The sequence below is a fragment of the Dipodomys spectabilis genome, unplaced genomic scaffold, assembly GCF_019054845.1.
Source record: "Dipodomys spectabilis isolate Male_0828 unplaced genomic scaffold, ASM1905484v1 ptg000499l, whole genome shotgun sequence".
Lineage (NCBI taxonomy): Eukaryota > Metazoa > Chordata > Mammalia > Rodentia > Heteromyidae > Dipodomys > Dipodomys spectabilis.
This window is the reverse complement of record NW_024871176.1, coordinates 2,264,859-2,286,349: the sequence shown is the minus strand read 5'-3', so window position 1 is coordinate 2,286,349 and position 21,491 is coordinate 2,264,859. Positions and strand designations below refer to the sequence as shown.

Sequence of the window (21,491 nt, the reverse complement as noted above, 5' to 3'; positions counted from 1 at the left end):
TACTATAAATTCCAAATCCACGCCATTCAATGTCCTCAACTTTTTTCCATTCCATCTAGAAATTTCCATGTATATCAACTGGCTTCTTCTACCTGTTGTTTTTTTTTTTTTTTTCCAGGTTACCCACCTCTCCCTAGCAAATGTTTTCTTAATTCTTTAGCCTGTGGCCTGCTCATTTCATTAACTTGCCCCTGTCATTTTCTTAAATCTTCAGGTGCTCTCTGTATCTACCTTTCCTTCAGGCCTATGGTACACTCCAGGCACCCTTTGTTGAGGAGTGAAGGAGACCTTTCCAGGAAGAAAGATAACTCTGCAACTAGTAAGCTCACTAACTCCAACCTCCTTATCTCTAAACGCAACAGGTATCTCTTTGGGTTGTACTTTCTAGAACTTCTATGCCACACCTCCTTGAAAGGCTCTGATTTCTTGATTTGTGTGGGACCACAGTTGTCCACCTCCTCTACTGGCTTCTCCTCCTCCTCCTCCTACCTGCTCACATGGGCATCTGTGCTGGGCGGCTTCTCTCTGCACTTTCTCCTGTCCATCTCATTCTCTCCTGTGCACTTAGCTCTCCCCCAAGCTGTTAATGCCCTCAATAAATCTCTTACAAGCTGCTTTTCTTCTTTCTCATAGAGGCTGTCCTAGTTCATAGAACCTCATCACCAGTCCAAATTCTCATTCCCAATCTCTTTTTTCCTTGAAGTTATTCTATAAGCTATCCATGGAATAGTCTTTCAAAGGCTCTGATTGCATCCCTTCTATTCAAATACCTTAAGTGGCTCCCCACTATTTCCTGTTCAAAATCTTGGTATGTGATTCAAAGGCCTTTGATTTGCAACTGTCCTAAGTATACTAGTTTTGTTTTCCATGTCTGAACTAGGCTGGAAAAACAAAACAAAACATTGATTACATCCTACCATACCTGCTGAAGAACTGGCCAGCACTCAAGACTCAGCTCAAATTCCATTTCCCAGCTTGCCTCTCTCCATCATAAGCAATCTCTTCTTCATCCACAGAAAATAACTGACAACTTCTTGACAGGACTGGCACCCTTGGGCCTGTTTTTAAAGGACAGGGACACTTCTGAATTTCATTAACTGAATATGACTAGTAGTAGGAGTCTTATTTGTTCTCCATAGTGCTTTCAAGGTAGTAGGAAATTGGAGCTGCTTGTGAGGAATTAAAGACTACTCATCATACTCAGTACTGGAGGCTCATGCTTGCAATCCTAGCTAAGGAGGTGAAGATCTGAGGACCAGAGTTTGAAGCCAGCCTGAAACTCTTACCTACAATTAACCACCAAAAACCTGGAAGTGGATCTGTGGCTCAAGACTGAGTCCCAGAATTGAGCAGACCCAGTACCAGCTGGACTGTGTGTGTGTGTGTGTGTGTGTGTGTGTGTGTGTGTGTGCGCGCGCGCGCGCGCGCGCGCGCACGCACGCGTGCACGTGCGCACACACGTATTATTTTGTCATAAAGAATAAAATCATGTCATTCGTAGGAAAATGGATCAAACTAGATGTAATCATATTAAACTACATGAAACAAGTTTCTCTTTTGTAGAAAGCAGTATTTAAAAAGATGAAGGAGGGGTAGGAAGGGAGCTACTAGGGAATAGGATGCGGAGAACAAAGAGTATCTGGAAGAGGGTCACAATCAACTCACAACATATTCATGTATGGAAATGTCACAGTGGGGCCTGTTAGTATATGAAATTAGTATTCGCTAATTACCAACCACCCAAATGTTTACCTTAGTGAAGATACAGCAGTGAATAAGATACTACATACATTTTTGTTCATCAGTTTGCTAAAATAAAAGTCACCTGGGAATTTGCACTGAAACCAGTAAAGAGCTGTAACAGGAAAAGCTTCAAAGAGGATGTATCATTGGTACAGGGCCCTGAAGGTAATGTAAAAATCTGAATAATCAGAGAAATCTGGAGGATGGCTTTTTAGACCAAGTAAGTCATAGTAGCATAGAAAGCCTCAAATAAGTAGGATATGGCTGAGAGAGGCTGACTTTAGAATGACAGAAAGGATGGGTCCAGGAACACAGGAACTGAAGCTGGGTAAGTATGGGGATGCTCAAAGTCAGGAAGACGAAGCAAGATGTAATACAGATCTAGAAAATTCAAACACTAGAAATGTGTTCTCAAAGGCCATCATATACCAAGTATAATAAAAATAGTTGTATGGTTTGGTTTTCATCAGTTTACACAGACCTGTCTCCCCAATTTCACATCTGCATTGATAACACATCCCATGAAAGTTTGCTTGTTTAACAATCACTGTATGTTTTAAATTCATGAGTAAAATTACAGAGTATAGGCCTCTAGGATGTGGAGAGTAAAAATAGAAAAAAAAAAACTCTCCACATTCTTTTGGTTTTGTCTGTTTTTATGTTTTTTTGACACAGGGTTAAGCTATGTAGTACAGGCTGGCCTCAAAGTTACTATGTAATACCGATTGTCCTTGAACTTGTAATCACCCTGCCTCAGCCTCCAAATTCTGGAATTATATGCACACAACACTATGCTTTGCCTAAAAGCCTTTTCTGTACCCAAATATATATTATATATTGTCTGTTTTTACCAAAGCAAAAGACTAAAGACTAAAAGACTTGTAGCTGATCTAAAAACTGAAGACAGCTGGGCACCAGTGGCTCATGCCTGTAATCCTAGCTACTCAGGAGGCTGAGATCTGAGGATCGAGGGTCAAAGCTAGCAGGGGCAGGAAAGTCCGTGAGACTCTTATATCCAATAAGCCACCAGAAAACCGGAAGTGATGCTGTAGCTCAAGTAGTAGAGTGCTCGCCTTGAGCTGAAGAGCTGAGGGACAGAGCCCAGGCCCAGAGTTCAAGCTCCAGGACCAGAAAAAAAAAAAAAAAAGACTGAAGACAGAGTCCTAAGTTATGTGACAGGGGTCTGCTCAGAAGCAACAAACACATAAACACCACGAAAAGGAACTTAAATTAATTCTTTGTCATGTTGCTTTCCAGAATTTTATCAAATTGAGAAGCCAGGTGTGCTAGTGGCTCATGCCTATAATCCTAGCTACTCAAGAGGCTGAAAACCCGAAGTGTCGATGTGGCTCAAAGTGGTAGCGTACTAGTCTTGAGCAAAAAGAGCTCCAAGACCAAAAATAAATAATGAAATAAATGAAAAGAAAATCTGAGATGAAACAAAGAAAGAAATCTTACTAATGCAAAAGTTGCCTGACTAGACAATCATTCTGACTAATAATGTCAAAATGCACCGTACCTTGCACCCTTCCTCCTGTCAGCTTAGAATGGATGGCATATACAAAATTAGGATAATAAATAAGATCAATAGACCTCATTCACATGCCCCCATAGCACTTTCTAGGTACTTCTGTTACAGAACATGAATTCTCTTACCTAGACATGACTTTATGTATGAAACTGGAATACCCCAAAGTCATAAGGAAGAGTAAAACCACCAGTGGTCACTGTTTTCTTTCTTTCCATGCATAGCCAACCTTGGTTTACCATATAGTATCTCACTTAATCCTCCCAACATGAATGTCCAGTTTATAGCTGAAGGAACTCACATTTCAGAGAAGCTATGGGGTTTGTACTTGATCACAAAACTAGCAGGTGGCCGACAAGTTCTCTAACTTGATCTGCCTGCTCTTGTAAATCATTAGATTAGACTCCCTATTCTAAATCTATGGGACCAAATTCAAAAGTAAGAGATAGGTATTGGGTATGGTGGTACACACCTTGTAACCCCAGCATTTGAAAGGCTGAGCAGAAAACTGAGAGTTTGAGGCCGGCTTAGACTATACAGAGACACTGTCTCAGAAAACAAACACATAAACAAACAACAATAACAACAACAAAAACCCAATCTACATATATATGGAAGCTGGCTTTATTTCTTACTATGTAAGAGTTAGGGAGGGCATCAGGTGACAGATTCCTTCACTCTGAACTGAAAACTTCATACTGGGTTTGTGAAGGGTAGCAAGGCACAACTAGGAATTGGGAGTCTTACGGTCCTTTCAGCAGGACAACTTCTTTTACATCACAATCCAATGTATTGACAAGGTTGAAGTATTTTTCTTGGTTAGTCATATCTATAAAGCAACTCAGCCAGTTGAAGATTTAAGTAGTCTTCAGATGACCTAAAGATGCTTGAAAAGAATCTTCTTAGAATTCCAGTGACCCACGCTACTTGTGCTCACTCCTAGCAGCACAACTAACCTTTTAAATATAGTTCTTTCTACATAAAATAAAATAAATCCATAAGACACTTCTAAAAATAATTCTCCACTGTAATTCCCTCCTCTTGCATCTGGGCACAGATGTCATATTTCCTCTACAAAGCTTCCTTTTATGTTGCAAGAGTAAGCATCTCAATTTAAAGCTGAACCAGAACAATCTAGAGCTACCAACTCCTTCACAGGAAGTATTTTTTTTGTACTTTACATAATGGTCTGACTGCAATTGGACATCCTTATATCAGAATTGTGCAATACGTTTAACTAGGAAATAGAGCACTTAGGGTTTTTGAAGTTCTGCCTCCTCTCCCCGACTCATTGCTGCTAACATGTGGCCTTCCACAGAAGGGTCGGTGAGATAGATCTGGGCTAACCAGAGATAAAGAGTATGAACACAGGAAATGAGGGGCTAGAAGATGAAAGCACGTGTCAGGTCATTCAGGAATATGAAACTTGTCATCTGAGAAAACTGGCAAACTGTTCTAATGGTGAAATAAACATACAAATTAATAAGATACAGTTAGTCACTTCCACTTTTCCCCTTCCATTACTGGTGTTCTGGCACACAGCCATATATAATCTGCAATAATCTGTCACTATGGGGCACCACCCATTTCCTCTGCCCCACCCTCAGCTGAGCTGTGACCAGGACACTTCTGGATGGCCAATGTAACCTTCAGACCATCAAAAAAGGCCAACTTTTCCTTTCCAATGTGACCTGAAATTCACATCAGCCACACTTAGAAGTCTTTAAACATTCAAAAGTCTTAAGAAAGAAATAAGCAATATGTCATATTTCAAAATGTTTTCAATCATCTGAAACTTTTAATTTCCTTTGTTAATACATTAGATAAAATACTCCACCACACAGGGACTATGCCCTCAAAATTTCTTGAATGAAAGCTGTATCGGTACACAATTCTAAGACTGAATTTACACATAAAACATGTACAAAATTAAGGATTTGTCCAGGGTTACAGATCAGTGTATACATTTTATTTAAAACTTAGTCTGATGGCCTCATGAAGTTGGTAAACCAAAATCAAGTTAAAACAAAACCACTTTGAGTAGCTTTACTGATTTATAAAATGTTTCACATTGACTTTTTTTAATATGCAAATTGTGAGTTGTCACATTAAAAAATATCTACTTGTTTACTTCATCAAATTATATTTATGGACTACAGTGGTCTCAATTATTAATTACCTCATAGTTAAGATATTTTGTCTTCATATTTCTCTAGGTAACTAACACTATTTACAAACATGAGAAACCATAGTCGATGTGACCAAATGCTCTGATCTTGCCTCTAAATTCAGTTTTTATATTGTTTTCTGTTTCTGTGAAAGAAGTAAAATAGGAAGAGTGATATTTTTATGGAGCTCTGAGATAAACAGAGTGCTGTTTTGAGTAGCTTCATTTTCAAAAACTGCTTTAAAGTAATACAACACATTAGCATATATTGCATCCATCCTTAATAAAGATGACCTCTAGTAAATTTAAACCTTTTTTAAATAAAAGACTCATATGCTAAGATTTTGATGTTTACCCCCTCAAAAAAATCAAACAAAGGCCCAATTAAAAAATGACCTTAATGTTTATTTGTAGAATATCAAACTACAAATTAAAATAAATAGAGCATATGAATGCAATGGCTTTTGGGGTTGATGGTTTGCTGCTGAATTTTGAGTTAAGGCCATAAATATTCACATAAAATTCAACAGGGAGTTTAAGTTACTCTTGTGCATTAACACTGGTAAGAATGGAGCCATTTCCAATAAGATATTTAATGCAAACTAGAAGACCATGCAAAGAACATGTGAAATGCAGGTGTCAGTCTTTCCAATCCAACAGACCATAGTCCCTAAACATACTTTATGTGCCACAGCAATTGGTAAATTGGCCCTTAAGATGGCTTAAAAAAAAAAAAAGGTGTCTCTTACTTAGAGGAAAGATGAAACTGAAGACAATTTCACTTAAAAAAATACCACTAGGCTATCAAGGACTTTCATCCCCAGAAAGGAAGTTATTACAGACACCTAAGTTTTATAAGCGAGATTCAAACACAGGACTTCCTGATCGGACAATTGACATCACAAACACTTTCTACGGCTTTACATGCTGATCCTTGGGAAAGAATTTTCTAAAAATGTTTCCAAGACTTCCCCTATACCCCTACAAAAGAGAAAAACCACACTCAGGCTACACAAATCTTAGGTAAAAAACAAAGATATTCTGATCATGCCTACTATTATGGAGGTAACGTGTAAATATTAGAGCAGGTTACTGCTGTCAATAATCCTTTCAGCTCAGGTTTTAATGTTTTATGCACTCTCTCCCACCCAGCATGCTCCAGTAAGATTTCATGGGACAAAGCATTGGACAGGAGGAAGAGAAAGGACTACTTACCAACTCCTCGATAATGTAGGAAAGATGAATAACCATTCACATTTTAAATTCCAAATTAAGTGCCCTTTTAAGCGTGTATAAAGAAGAATCTTCAAGAAGCCTGGTATGATCCCAACAAGGAACTGCAGAGACAGCAGAATGCTCTGGGTGCCCCACTCTGCTATCACTCAGCAGGCTGAGGTATTTCCTGTTCCCTCCCATTGGTTCTTACAGGTGCTTGAGCCAATGGGTGGTGCCAATCTACTCTTCCGCTTGTATGTAATCCACAAAGGGAGATTTAAAATGTCATAGAATTTCAGGACAGGACCATCTTGAGCTAATACTACGAGCCGTCCAAACTAGGTTGATTATGAAATGACGATAATCATCTTGTTAAAGCATTGTAATTATTATCATATTAAACCTAAAAGGGCTTTTCCAGTCAGGTCTGGTGCTGAGATCTGTAGTCCCAGCACTTGAGAGGCTGACATTAGGAGGACTGACTTTGAGGGCAACCTAAGCTGCACAGCAAGACTCAGTTAAAAAAAAAAAAAAAAAAGCAAGCCAGGCGCCAGTGGCTCATGCCTGTAATCCTAGCTACTCAGGAGGCTGAGACCTGAGGATCACGGTTCAACGCCAGTCCGGGCAGAAAAGTCCTTGAGACTCTGATCTCCAATAAACCACTAGAAAACTGGAAGTAGCACTGTGGCTCAAGAGGTAGAACACTTGGCTTGAGTTGAAGAGTGCAGGGACAGCACCCAGGCCCAGAGTTCAAGCCGCACGACTGACAAAAACAAACAAAAAAAACCCCAAAACCCAAGCCAACAAACAAGCAAAAACAAATAACAAGGGCTGGGAAGGTGGCTCATTGGTAAAGTGCTTGCCTTGCCATACATGAGGCCCTGAGTTCCTTCTTCAGCACCACAAAAACAGAAAAAACTGGAAGTAGCGCTGTGGCTCAAGTGGTAGCCTTGAATTCAAGAGCTGAGGGACAGTGCCCAAGCCCAGAGTTCAGACCCCACGACTGGAAAACAAACAAACAAAAAAATTAAAAACAAATAACAAACCTCTTTTTCTAGAACCCAGTACACAAAAGTAAGGATTCTTTAAAAATATATTTTTAAAATGTTTTCCTAACATTTCAAACAAGCATGTTGGAGGCAATGGCATAGGGTCCAGCAGGAAAAGGAAAAACTTCTCACCATGAGTCACCAGTGACTAAGTTATTTTAATTTAGGCTTAAAGCACATTCCATACCCATATAGAAAAATGTACATGCAGAAAAATGATAGTAACCTCAGAAACCAGAGCTGACCAATTTTCAGGATCAATATCAGTATCTAAGAAAATCAGGTACGGCAGGGCGCCAGTGGCTCACACCTAATCCTAGCTAATCAGGAGGCTGAGATCTGAGGATCACAGTTTAAAGCCAGCCCGGACAGGAAACTCCCCGAGAGAGACTCTTATCTCCAATAAACCACTAGAAAACCGGAAGTGGCGCTGTGGCTCAAGCGGTAGAGCACTCGCCTTGAGCTGAAGACGCAGAGACAGCGCCCAAGCCCAGAGTTCAAGCCCCATGACCGAACAAAAAAAAAAAGAAAAGAAAAAGAAAATCAGGTGGTTTTTTCTTGTTGTTTTAAAACAGGGATAATGCTCTTGTCCATAATTTTCCATATTGTTATTTTGATGTTACCAGTGTTCAGTGCCTAAGGCAACATCAACAGACATCCATCCATTAGTCTGTGTGATAATAAACAGTTTTCACAGGTTTTAGCCAGACTGAGACACAGACATCTCAGGTATATGGTGTGAAATGGTAGGAATGGATTTTATTTGCATTCAACAGCAACAGAAATACTAAATTCAGGACTGTTTAAAGAAGAATGAAAAACCCAGAGAGCAACATATACAGATAAAATCTACCATTTTAAGCTACACTTTACTATACTTCCTTATGTTTAAAATAATACTCAGGAGGATCTGGCTGAGATCTAGAAGATGGAGGTTCAAAGCCAGCCCAAGCAGAAAAATCTTTGAGACTCTATCTCCAATTAACCCACAAAAACCTGGGCTAGAGTGGGATGCCAGAGGTTCACACCTGTAATCCTAGCTACTCAGGAGGCTGATATCTGAGGATGGTGGTTTAAAGCCAGCCTGGGCAGAAAAGTCCATGACACTCATATCTCCAATTAATCATAGAAACAGCCAGAAGTGGCACTATGGCTCAAGTGGTAGAGCCCAGGGACAGTGCCCAAGGTTTAGAGTTCAAGCCCCAGGGCTGGCATTATAAAAACTGGGCTGGAGGCATGGCTAAAGTGGTAGATAAATCCTTAGTACAATAAAAAAGTTTACATATACTAACTATAATAACATTACAAACATATATTATTATTATTTTTGGGGGGTCCGATTGTGGGGCCTGAACTCTGGGCCTGGGCGCTGTCCCTCAGCTCTTCAGCTCAAGGCGAGCGCTCTACCACTTGAGCCACAGCACCACTTCCGGTTTTTTTCTTTTTGCTTATGTGCTGCTGAGGAATCGAACCCAGGGCCTCAGGCATGCAAGGCAAGCGCTTTATCACTGAGCCACCTTCCCAGCCCTATAAACATATATTAATCTATCAGGTTTACCAACTGTTAGGGTCAGAAGTGAATTCTCCCCTTAGGAATTACCCCTGCTGTCTTCATTGGCAGCAATAATTATCTGTATAATTACACTTAAATATTATTTGAGCCTAAAATAAGTCCTTAAATTTAATACAATTCAATAATTAGGATGTTAGTTAAAAGGCACTTTGTGGAGCTGGAAAGCGCTCGCCTTGAGCTGAAGAGCTGAGGGACAGCGCCCAGGCCCAAAGTTCAGGCCCCACGACCAGACCCCCCCCCCCCAAAAAAAAAGGCACTTTGTTAGAGGCATCAGACACCATCCTTTTGAAATCAAGAAAATGGATGTCAGGGCTGGAAATATGGCTTAGTGCTAGAGTGCTTGCCTAGCATGCATGAAGCCCTAGGTTCGGTTCCTTAGTACCACATAAACAGAAAAAGCCGGAAGTGGTGTTGTAGCTCAAGTGGTAGAGTGCTAGCCTTGAGCAAAAGAAACTCAGGGACTGAGCTTTAGGCCCTGAGTTCAAGCCCCTGAATTCAAGCACCAGAACTGGCAAAAAAAAAGAAAAAGAAAAAGAAAAAAGATGGATGTCAGTAAGCATGACACAAGGACAAACCCTATAATTTAACATCAAAGAATATTATGTAATAAGAAAAAGTACAGAATTTAGGGAATGTAAAAGAGAGAGAAACAAGGAGGATGATCAGAAATGACCTCATGAAAGATAACACTGTAGCTCAGTAGTAAGATGCTTGCCTGGATATTTCCATCCCAAGCACTGGAAAGAAAAAAAATCTACAAAATGAGGAACAGGGGTATGTAGGCAAGAGAAAGAGCAGGAACAAGACCAGAGGGTGGCAAAGCAGGAAGAAGTTGGCTAGTATGCAGGCCAGTCTGATGGGGCAAAGACTGTCTTTGTGGGTACAAATCAGGTGATAAAACCTAAGAACAGGTTGATAAATCTGTACTCAGGTCAGTAAGCCAAGTTAGAGGTTTTGAACTTGCATACAAAATCAGAATGTCCTCTAGGCAGAGCAAAAGACTAACAGTGTGTGGCATCTCAGAAGGACAAAACCAGTGAATGGAAAATTGACATAGGAGTCATTCCTGAGAACTTTATTAAGATCCTCAAAGCCAGACACTGGTGGCTCAGGCCACCTAGATAACTCAGGAGGATTGAGATTTGAAGCCAGTATAGATATAAAAAGTCATTAAGACTCTTATCTCCAATTAAGCAAAAATCCAAAAAGCTGGAAGTGGAGGTGTGGTTCAAGTGGTAGAGTGCCAGTCTTGAGTGAAAAAACTAAGGTTCTGAGTTCAAGTCCCAGTACCAGCACAATAAAAAACAAACAAACATGCATTGTACATACTGGCTCTGAAGTAAAAGATGGTAATGTGCATGCTCAGTTCCCAAGAGGAGAATTTTACTCCCCAGGGATAGATGGCAACCCCTTTTGAGTTCTCATAGCTTGGTAAGTATGCTATAGGCATCTAGTGAATCATCAAGACCAGAGAATGTCACTACCTTATGATGCAGAAGACAGCCCTGCACAAAGAATTCTGAGGTCCCTAAGTATCAAGAGAGCCATAGCTGAGAAACCCTAAGAAACTGGAGCTGTCCTCCCAGACTCTGAATCCAGAGCCTTCCACTTATGGTCTGCATGACCCTGGCAAAGTCAGTCAGTTCTCTCAGAGGATGAAAATATTAAGAATATCTGAAGCAAGGCATGATAGCTCACATCTGTAATCCTAACTTCTCAGGAGACTGAGATCTGAGGATCAAAGCCACACAGAGCAGGTAAGTGTGAAAGGCTTATCTCCAATTAACCAACAATAAGCCAGAAATTGAGGTGTGACTCAAGTTCTAAAGCACCAGTCTTGAACTGAAAAAGGTAAGGGAGAGCAAGAGGGCCTGAGTTCAAATCCAGTTCCAGAAGGAAGGAAGGAAGGAAGGATTGTGTCTTGATTAGTGTCATCTATTGTAATAGGTAAATGTATTTGAATTGTCATTATTCTGGATCACTCTGGTTATAAGCCAGTGTCATTAGACAGAAAATGAGACGCATAAAATTAAATAATTTTTTTCTTTTTGTCTGAAACCAGGACTAGAACTCTATCTGACGCTTCCCCTCATTAGCTGGGGCTCTACCAACTGGGCCATGCCTCTAAACCCTAAATTGCTTTTTATTCAGCCCACAATCTCACCCTAATTAATGTAGAATTACAGACAGGCCATAAATAAATATCATGTATTTCTTTCTCTAAGCTGAATCTAAGACATAGTAACAGACTTCTAACAAAGAAATCAATGAAATGCGTGTGTAGGCTAAACAATTACAAACTAAACTCGATGCTGAAATACCACTGTGCAATCTCTCACAACTCAAAAAAAAAAAAAAACACAAAAAACTATTGTGATTGGCAGGAATCAAACACTGAGGAACTGAAAGATATTTTCTCTTTGAAGGGTCACAAAACATTTTTTAGATGGAATATTTCTTGCTTTCTCTCTCACCTCCTTCCACTCCCTTTCTTTGTGTCTTTCTTGTGTCTGTATGTTTACTTTTGGGGAAGAGGGAAGAAACTGAAAGGGGGAAAATTACAAACGAAAAAAGGCTTTTAAGCTAAAAGTGTACAGAAATAAACCTAAAACCAGTAGATATGAATACTGGCAAGCAACCGGGACATTTATGCAGGCTGGCTTAAACATTAAACCAAATTAGATATGCAGCTCTCCTGTGAGATTACAATGGCTTGACTGTACAGGACTCAAGGGGTAAAGGAAGTGTGAAGTGGGTTATTGTTTCCTGGGCAGAACTTGGATCTTGCTAAACTACAACTGAGGACAGCTAAAGGACCCAGGGGAACTTCCATCAGAGACGGCTGCAACCATTCCTTTGGAAGTGCATCTTAATCTCTTCTTTTTTTTTGTCAGTCGTTGGGCCTGGGCGCTGTCCCTCAGCTCTTCAGCTCAAGGATAGTGCTCTTCCACTTGAGCCACAGCACCACTTCCAGCTTTTTCTGCTTATGTGGTGCTGAGGAATCGAACCCAGGGCCTCATGCATGCAAAGCAAGCACTCTACCACTGAGCTACCTTCCCAGCCCCTCTTCTTTATCTTTTTAAACAGAAAATAAATGGTTTAAATGAATGAAGGCATACAGACTTAATACTTATAGTTTCTTGTCCTATAAGTTTTAGTTTTTGAAATGAGAACAATTCCCACAGAATCCCTATACTCCCTTTCCCTTCCTCCTATCCCATGGAATAAAAAATTATTAGAGGCCTTCCCTGTCACTAAGAATTCTATTAGAAGCCAGGCACAGTAGTTCAGGCCTGTAAGCTTAGCTACTCAGGGGGCTGAAGTTGGGAGGATCACAATTTAAGGCTGGCCCAGGAAGAGATGCAAGAGTCCTTTATAAGCAATATATGGCTACAGTGGCATGTGCTTCTCATCCCAGCTACATGAGAGGCTGAGATTGTGATGATTATGGCTTTAGGCCAGCCTAGAGAAAAAAGTTTTTAAGCTTGTATCTGGGTGGAAGAAGCTGTGTGCAATGGTACCTGTAAAGGCAGGAAGGATGAAACAGGATGATGGTGATCCAGGAATGACACACTGGGCAAACAGTGAGACTATATCTCAAAATGAGCAGTGCAAAAAGGAGTTGGGTGGGGGGGAGGCTCAGCAGTGCAGTGCCTGCCTGTCAAGAGGAAAGCCCTGAGTTCAAACCTCACCACTACCACCAAAAAGACATAAGAGAACAAACAAAAAAAACCCAACAACAACCAGGTAGTACATCATGAATTTCTCTATTATATTGTAGAATTACTGGCATGTCACAGAACATTGTATGTAATATATATATATATATATATTATATGCACATGTACATATATATATATATATATATATATTGTGCACTACATAACAAATACACTGCCCTTTTAAATAACCTTGAGTTACCTGGCTTTTATTTGAATTTTATCTAGCATTCTGGAAAAATAAATTTAATGTAAAAAATTACACTCCATCCCACTAAAATGATAATGTCTGATATTTTTAATTTGTGTTTGAGCTGTTGTCCCTCTCATCTGCTTTTCTATTTCTCAGGGGAGGACATCCACTGAGTGGAAATTTCATAACCACATCAAGTTCCACACTAGCAACCTGCTCAGAACTGTTCTGTATCAGCTAATGTCAAACAAAATTCCTAAATACAAAATGTCCTCTACTTATTGTCACCTTCATGAAAAGAACTTTGAGATCTTTTTTTTTTGTGGTGCCAATATTAAGGGTCTTGAACTCTGGGCGCTGTCCCTGAGGTTTTTTGCCCAAGGCTAGCACTCTACCTCTTGAGTAACTAGGATTACAAGAGTAAGCCACCAGTGTCCAGCTCAGGAATTTTTTTTTCTTGGATTTAAACAGTAGGTTTTGGAGCTGAGTGGGAGTTTAGCACAGTGATAGAGTTTTTGCCAAGCATGTGTGGAAAACCTAAGTTTGATCCCCAGCACATGCATGCAACATGCATACAAACATACATAGCAGCTCTAAGTTAGCCTCTATGTTACACCTTTGGGAATTAATACATCATTCCTTTCTTCCTCTAAGTTGAAGCTGCCCATTACTAAACACAGTCAATAGATTTTTTTTTAAACAGTATATTTTAAACTTGAATTAGGTATCTAAGCAACTGGAATGGTGTGGTCATCATGTCCAATTTTTCCCTAAAAGCATCATTTTCAAAGTTTGTTTCTAAAAAAGAAAGAAAAAACAAATGACAGAGAAACTGGCAGAGAAGTGAAAAATTTAACAAACTAAACACAAAATTGTAGGATATAACCATAGCAGAGTGTGTGCATTGGAGAGAATATTTAAAAGGTGGTTAGGGTGATATTAACATATACTAAGTGCTGTGAGTAAGTGCCTAGTCCTCAGTTTCAATTTTCCCTTGTCAAAGAAGGAGGCAGCCCCCTTCACTGACTCCCCCCTTTCCCCCCACAATGCATTCCTCCATTTCTTCTTCTTTTTTGGGAGGGGGTCGGTGGTGGGGCTTAAACTCTGGGCCTGGGCGCTGTCCCTCAGCTCTTCAGCTCAAGGCAAGCGCTCTACCGCTTGAACCACAGTGCCACTTCTGGTTTTCTAGTGGTTTACTGGAGATAAGATTCTCACAGAATTTCCTGCCTGGGCTGGCTTTGAACCACAATCCTCAGATCTCAGCCTCCTGAGTAGCTAGGATTACAGGCGTGAGCCACCCATGTCCAGCTCATTTTATTTTATTTTAGTCTTTTCTTTTTTGGTACTGGGGATCGAACTCAGGACATTGCACTTGCTAGGCAAGCGCTTTGCCACTGAGCTACATCCCAGCTCCCCCCGGCTCATTTTATTTTTATCTATTTATTTTTGTGGGTCATGGGGCTTTAACTCTGAGCCTGAGCACTGTCCCTCAGCTCTTCAGCTCAAGGCTTGTGCTCCACCACTGAGCCACAGAGCCACTTCTGGTTTTCTCGTGGTTTACTGGAGATAGGAGTCTCATGGACTTTTCTGCTGGGGCTGGCTTTAAACTGAGATCCTCAGACCTCAGCTTCCTGAGTAGCTAGGATTACAGGCATGAGCCACCAGCACCCAGCTTCTCATTTTAATAGACACTAACTTCCCTCCCACCAGGACCTAAACTGTCTATGCTCCATAGCTTGCCCTGGAATTATAAAGCCTTCAGTCTTGTAACTTTTGGGATGAGAAATCCAATTGGAAATTGGTATGTGTTCGGTGATTCCTATCTATTTCTGTGTCCATACTCTCTCTGTCTCTGTCTCTGTCTCTGTGTCTCTGCCTGCCTGCCTGCCTGCCTGTCTGTCTGTCTGTCTGTCTGTCTGTCTGTCTCTCTCTCTCTCTTGACCTTTAAGCTGTCTCCAACACATCAAAGTTAAAAAACCCCCTTTCTCAACCTGGTATATAGTTCTTCTAAATCTGAGTGGTAAATATTGAAACTGACATCCTGCCAATCTGAAAAACTTTAACTCCTTTTTGAACTTAAAAAAAAAAAAGGAAGGAAGAAAGAAAGAAAAAAAAAGAAAGAAGAGAAAAAAAGAAAGAAAAGGAAAAGCACAAACAAAAGTCCTAGCAGTCCAGGAAAATTCCAGGATCAAAATAAACATTTTAATTAATCCAGCACATGAATCTCCAAAAAAGATCATTTTCCCCCAGCTTTCATGAACGCCCTGGAATGCCTCCCACGACCCCGACCGGACCTGGTCAGGCAGCACAAATCTCCATCTTTCCAGGACGTTTGTAAAGAATCTCCAAGATGTTTCACTACATAGCCAGGCTTCACTGAGACCCCAGCGTCAACCTCGGGGGAGACCACGGGTTGAGGTCCTATAAGCAGCGCGGGTCTCAGATCTCCCTCCCTGGAGACTCGGACCAGGTTCCCCACGGTGCTGTTCCCCAGGTGGAGCAACTCTCAGCCCTGCCACCCCTGCCTCCCCCTCCCTCTCCTCTACGGCCCCCCCACTGGCATCCACTGGCCTAGGTCCGGAGGGGTGGCAGTCTCTCCCCACTGTCCCGCCTTCTCTCCAGGAGCCCTTCCATACACCTTCGGTCCTGGTCCCTTTTAGGGGTTCCCTCCCTTTACTCTGCTACCCCAAGCCTTCACAGCCAGCCTCGCTCCTCTTGGGGACTCATCTTCAGACCCCCTTTCCCCACCTCTCTTGGGGATCTCATGGCTTATCTCCCCCCACCCCCAGTTACTCTCAGGGTTCCTTCGGTTCATCCTGATGTCTTAAACCAGTCTCAGACCTCCTCGGGGTCCCGTCTGCTCACCCCACTGTCCCGGCCCCTCTCGGGGTCCCCTCTGCTGTCCTGGCCCCTCTCGGGGGTTCCCTGTCCTCCTCTTGATCGACATCCCAGTCACTATCAGACTGAGTCCCCACTCCAGGCCCTGTTGTCCTGTCCGGGCTACTCTCGGGGTCCCCTCCCCTTGCTCGCCCCGATATCTCGATGTCTTGGTCACTCTCAGGGTCCCCTCTTCATACCCTGCTGTTCTGGCCCCTTTGGGGGTCCCCACTTCAGGCCCCGCCATTCTGTCCCGGTCACTCTCAGGGTCCCCTCTGCGCCCCGCTGTCCTGTCCCAGTCACCCTCGGGGGTCCCCTCTCTGCGCCCACCGTCCTGTCCCGATCACTCTCGGGGTCCTCTCTCCGTGCCCCGCCATGCTGTCCCGATCACTCTCGGGGTCCCCTCTCTGCGCCCCGCCATGCTGTCCCAATCACTCTCGGGGTCCCCTCCCCGCGCCCCGCTGTCCCGGTCATCCTCGGGGTCCCCTCTCCGGGACCCACTGTCCCGGTCACCCTCGGGGTCCCCTCTCCGCGCCCCGCTGTCCCGGTCACACTCGGGGTCCCCTCTCTGCGCCCCGCTGTCCCGGGCACTCTCGGGGTCCTCTCTCTCTGAGCCCACCGTCCTGTCCCGGTCACTCTCGGGGTCTCCTCCCCGCGCCCCGCTGTCCCGGTCACTCTCGGGGTCCCCTCCCCGCGCCCCGCTGTCCCGGGCACTCTCGGGGTCCCCTCCCCGCGCCCCGCTGTCCCGGGCACTCTCGGGGTCCTCTCTCCGGGCCCCGCTGTCCCGGTCACTCTCGGGGTCCCCTCCCCGCGCCCCGCTGTCCCGGTCACTCTCGGGGTCCCCTCCCCGCGCCCCGCTGTCCCGGGCACTCTCGGGGTCCCCTCCCCGCGCCCCGCTGTCCCGGGCACTCTCGGGGTCCCCTCCCTGCGCCCCGCTGTCCCGGTCACTCTCGGGGTCCCCTCTCCGCGCCCCGCTGTCCCGGGCACTCTCGGGGTCCCCTCTCCGCGCCCCGCTGTCCCGGGCACTCTCGGGGTCCCCTCCCCGCGCCCCGCTGTCCCGGGCACTCTCGGGGTCCCCTCCCCGCGCCCCGCTGTCCCGGTCACTCTCGGGGTCCCCTCCCCGCGCCCCGCTGTCCCGGTCACTCTCGGGGTCCCCTCCCCGCGCCCCGCTGTCCCGGGCACTCTCGGGGTCCCCTCTCCGGGCCCCGCTGTCCCGGTCACTCTCGGGGTCCCCTCTCCGGGCCCCACTGTCCCGGTCACTCTCGGGGTCCCCTCTCCGCGCCCCGCTGTCCCGGTCACTCTCGGGGTCCTCTCTCCGGGCCCCGCTGTCCCGGGCACTCTCGGGGTCCCCTCTCCGCGCCCCGCTGTCCCGGGCACTCTCGGGGTCCCCTCCCCGCGCCCCGCTGTCCCGGGCACTCTCGGGGTCCCCTCCCTGCGCCCCGCTCTCCCGGGCACTCTCGGGGTCCTCTCTCCGGGCCCCGCTGTCCCGGGCACTCTCGGGGTCCCCTCCCTGCGCCCCGCTGTCCCGGGCACTCTCGGGGTCCTCTCTCCGGGCCCCGCTGTCCCGGGCACTCTCGGGGTCCCCTCTCCGCGCCCCGCTGTCCCGGGCACTCTCGGGGTCCCCTCCCTGCGCCCCGCTCTCCCGGGCACTCTCGGGGTCCTCTCTCCGGGCCCCGCTGTCCCGGGCACTCTCGGGGTCCTCTCTCCGCGCCCCGCTCTCCCGGGCACTCTCGGGGTCCCCTCCCCGCGCCCCGCTGTCCCGGGCACCCCGGAACTCCCGTCCGTCCGTCGGTGCTCCCCGCCGCCGCCGGTCCGGGTCCCTTCCAGGCGCGGGCTGTCCGTCAGCACCGGGCGCCCGCGTGCTCGCCTTCGCCGGTACCGGGCGCCCCGCGTTCTCACCTCAGCCCCGCTGTCACCGCTCCCGGGCCCCGCGTCGCCGCCGTCGCTTCCTCCTCACACTTGCTCCGAGTCGCTGTCGCGCGGCTGTTTCCCCGGAGGACGCCCGGCTCGGGTCTCCCGGTGCCGGACCCCGCGTCGCGCAGCCTCCGCCCGGGACCTCGCGTCGCGCCCCGGCACTCCTCACAGGACCCCGCCGCCCGGGGCCACACGGACCTCCGCGCCGCCGCTGCCGCCGCCGCTGCTGTCCGAGGTGCGGCGCCTGCCAGGGGTGGCCAATCGCACCCGACCGCGCCGAGCGCGCCCCGCCCCATCGCCTCCTTACGCCCGCCCCCTGCCCCGGCCACGCCCCTGCTCGGCTCCGATAGGCTTTCTACTGACCTTCCCTGATCGCCGGGCCTGGGGCCGAGGCCGGATATAGGTATTGGATTGGAAGTGCCTTGGGCAGCCGAGAGGTCGATGGAGGCTGAGGATTGGTGGAGCTTACGATGGGCGGGAACTGAGGGGGCGGAGCTTTCTCAGACACGGAAGACCTTGCAATGTCCAAGTTACCCGCTGTCGGGGCTGGGGTGCGGTCAGTGTTGTTTGTGCTGCTCAGAGGTCAAAGTTCACGGCACTCCTCCCCACGCCTTTGCTTTTCTGGGGAGACTCCCTGAGACCACGGAGAGGGACAGGGAGAGAGGGAGGGGGGGATGGAGAGGAGGAGAGCCAGAGCGCCAGGTGACCGTGCCACAACTTCCTCAGTAGTTCCATCCTAAATCAACAGTATCATGTATTCGCCTAGGACTTGGGGTGAATAAGTCCTTGTATCTCTGGCTGGGAGGCTGCTTTCACGGACAGCAGTTTACAGCTGTTAGAAAAAAGAACGGATGTCTCTGTGCTGGGGGCATACACCAACGTTCAAGCCTGGTTTTAGGAAATACCCATTTTGTGGGTGTTGATGACAGCAGAGACTGGAGGAACCCTCTTTGGCTGTCGTTCAATAAGCCAGGGCTACAGGTTTTAATGATCCTGCCTGAGCCAAAGGCCAAAGGCCAGTGAGCTTTGACCCCGAGGTAACCAGTGATAGGGAAGAACCGAGTTAACCCCAGCTGAAACATAGTGTCTGCCGGGGAGGGGGGGTGGAGAGCGGGGGTTGGTCACTCAACAGCATGCTTAATACTTCCAGGCAACCGGATAATGCTCATTAAATTAACACCAAGTACCAGGAAAACACCTTGAATACCTAAATTCCAAAGCAAGTTTATGGTCTTGGACCATTTAGCGTTTTTAATGAAAGAAATTGTTTCAATTCAGGAACAACACATTATGATCCTAACCTGACGGGTTATGTCGATGGGGCCTTTAGCTCTCAGAAAACCTTCCATCATTCATTTTCTTTTAAACCCCTACAGACAAAAAAAAAAAAAAAATTGTTCTAGCCCTGCGCCGGTGGCTCACGCCTGTGATCCTAGCTACTCAGGAGGCTGAGATCTGAGGATCGCAGTTCAAAGCCAGCCCGGGCAGGAAAGGCAGTGAGACCCTTATCTCCAATTAACCACCAGAAAACCGGAAGTGGCGCTGTGGCTCATGTGGTAGAGCGCTCGCCTTGAGCTGAAGGGCTGAGGGACAGCGCCCAGGTCCAGAGTTTAAGCTCCACAAATGGAAAAAAAAATTGTTCTAATTGGTATACACGTTTCTCCTAGTGCTTTTGAAAATATATACCATTCCAATGACAATGGCTCCCTTTAAATAAAGTGTTGGAACATGAGGAAGTGCACAGACTGCAGAGGTTCTGGAAGACGCTGAAGGAGAGCTGGCAGGACTTCGGTTTCAGTTCAGTCTAATGTCAACCTCTTCTGAGCACTGAGTCTGGGAGGAAGGTATAGGAAGATTTCAAACTGGTAAAACGATTTTGAGGGAACTGGACTCTTAAAGGCTGAAGGAGACTACAAAATCATATTAAACCATTATGCACGGGCAAGAATAAAGTAATGCGGTTTTTTTTTTTAAAGTAAGACCCTTCTTCTCTAAAGAGCAGTTAAGAGTCAGTTAAGAGCTCATCCTAATAGTTCTGCAGAAACAGGAAAAAAGAATGGATAAACTCATCACCCAAGAATCTAATTGTATCTCTGAATTACATATGAAAAAAGGAATTCATGACCATTTGCAGATGCTGTTTGCAATTAAGAAGCTAGATATAGAAATAAAACAAGTAATATATTTATTTAAAAAAACCTGCATTCTTGAAAACATTTAGCAGCAAAATCAACTTTTTGAAAGTTCAACCAGTTCTGACTGTGTGTGTGTGTGTGTGTGTGTGTGTGTGTATGTGTGTTGCTTGACAGTGCCCAGGCACTGTCCCTGAGCTCAAGTCTGACATTCAATCACTTTAGTCACAGCTGCACTTCTGGCTTTTTGGTGGTAAATTGAAGATGAGAATTTTTTTTGTTTTTGGGTCCAGTCGTGGGGCCTGAACTCTGGGCCTGGGCGCTGTCCCTCAGCTCTTCAGCTCAAGGCTAGCTCTCTACCATTTGAGCCACAGCGCCACTTCTGGCTTTTTTTTTTTCTGCTTATGTGGTGCTGAGGAATCGAACCCAGAGCCTCATGCATGCAAGGCAAGCGCTTTACCACTGAGCCACCTTCCCAGCTAGAGATGAGAATCTTATAGTCTTTCCTGCCATGACTGGCTTCTAACCTCAGTACTCAGATCTCAGTCTACTAAGTAGTTAGGAATATAGACAGACATAAGCCATTGGCTCCTGGCTTTTTTTTTTTTTCTTTTCTATGTTATGAATAAATTCACTGATCGGAACCTAAGTTGTCCAATGTAACTGATTACAAGAAATGTAGATGTGATCCAATAGCACAAGAAAAGAAAATGACTTCATCTGTTGGATGAGGGACAGTTCTGGAATCCTACTTTTAAATATAGACTTCAGATCTACACTGAGCTTTGAAAGCTATTCGTATTTAGGAGCTTCAGATCTTGAAACTCCTGGAATGCCATCTTACATTCCACTCTGGAAATTCTTATGTTTCACTGGGAGGAAATAATCCTCACGAATGAAGCCAAAATTTAAATTAAAACAAGGTAGTATATGTGAAATGTCTTAAAAATAAATGGGACAATAGTTTCTCACTTTTAAAGGCTCCATGGGGGCTAGTGTAGAGATAAATTTAATCACAAAGTATCTGAGAGTGAGAATATTATACCGGGTTCCAAACTGGCTTTTAACATCTATGTTCAGTTTTGCTGTTTCTTACCCGCCCCCTCCCCTGCCCCTTGGATTTACTGGGGTTTCAACCTAAGGCCTCATACTTGCTAAGCTGGCATTCTACCACATGAGCCACACCTTTAGCCTTACCTTTTGCTGGTTATTTTGGAGTTGGAGACTAGTGAGCTTTTTTTTGCCTGAGCTGGATGTGAATCAAGGTCCTCCGAATCTCAGCCTCCCTTGTGAGTACATAGGATTATAGGCCAGAGCCTCCTGAGTCTGCACTAGTTTTACTATTTATATGGAGACTTGGGTGTGCATCACAGTGGAAACA

At 45.3% G+C, this 21,491-nt stretch overlaps 1 protein-coding gene across 3 annotated transcripts in view; it reads right to left on the bottom strand.

Moving 5' to 3' along the window:
• The window catches only part of Taok3 (TAO kinase 3), a 133,296-nt gene extending 115,118 nt beyond the window's left edge, over nt 1-18,178 (bottom strand). The window contains exons 1-2 of one of the 3 annotated variants that reach the window (XM_042669598.1): nt 6,654-6,808; nt 923-1,058 (exon numbers count right to left, since the gene is read on the bottom strand). The gene's annotated coding sequence lies outside the window, so the exon portion shown is untranslated. Of the gene's footprint in view, nt 1-922; nt 1,059-6,653; nt 6,809-17,963 lie in introns of those variants that run through there. The other 2 variants (XM_042669600.1, XM_042669599.1) reach the window with 2 other exon arrangements.
• Between the last annotated feature and the right edge of the window lie 3,313 nt (nt 18,179-21,491).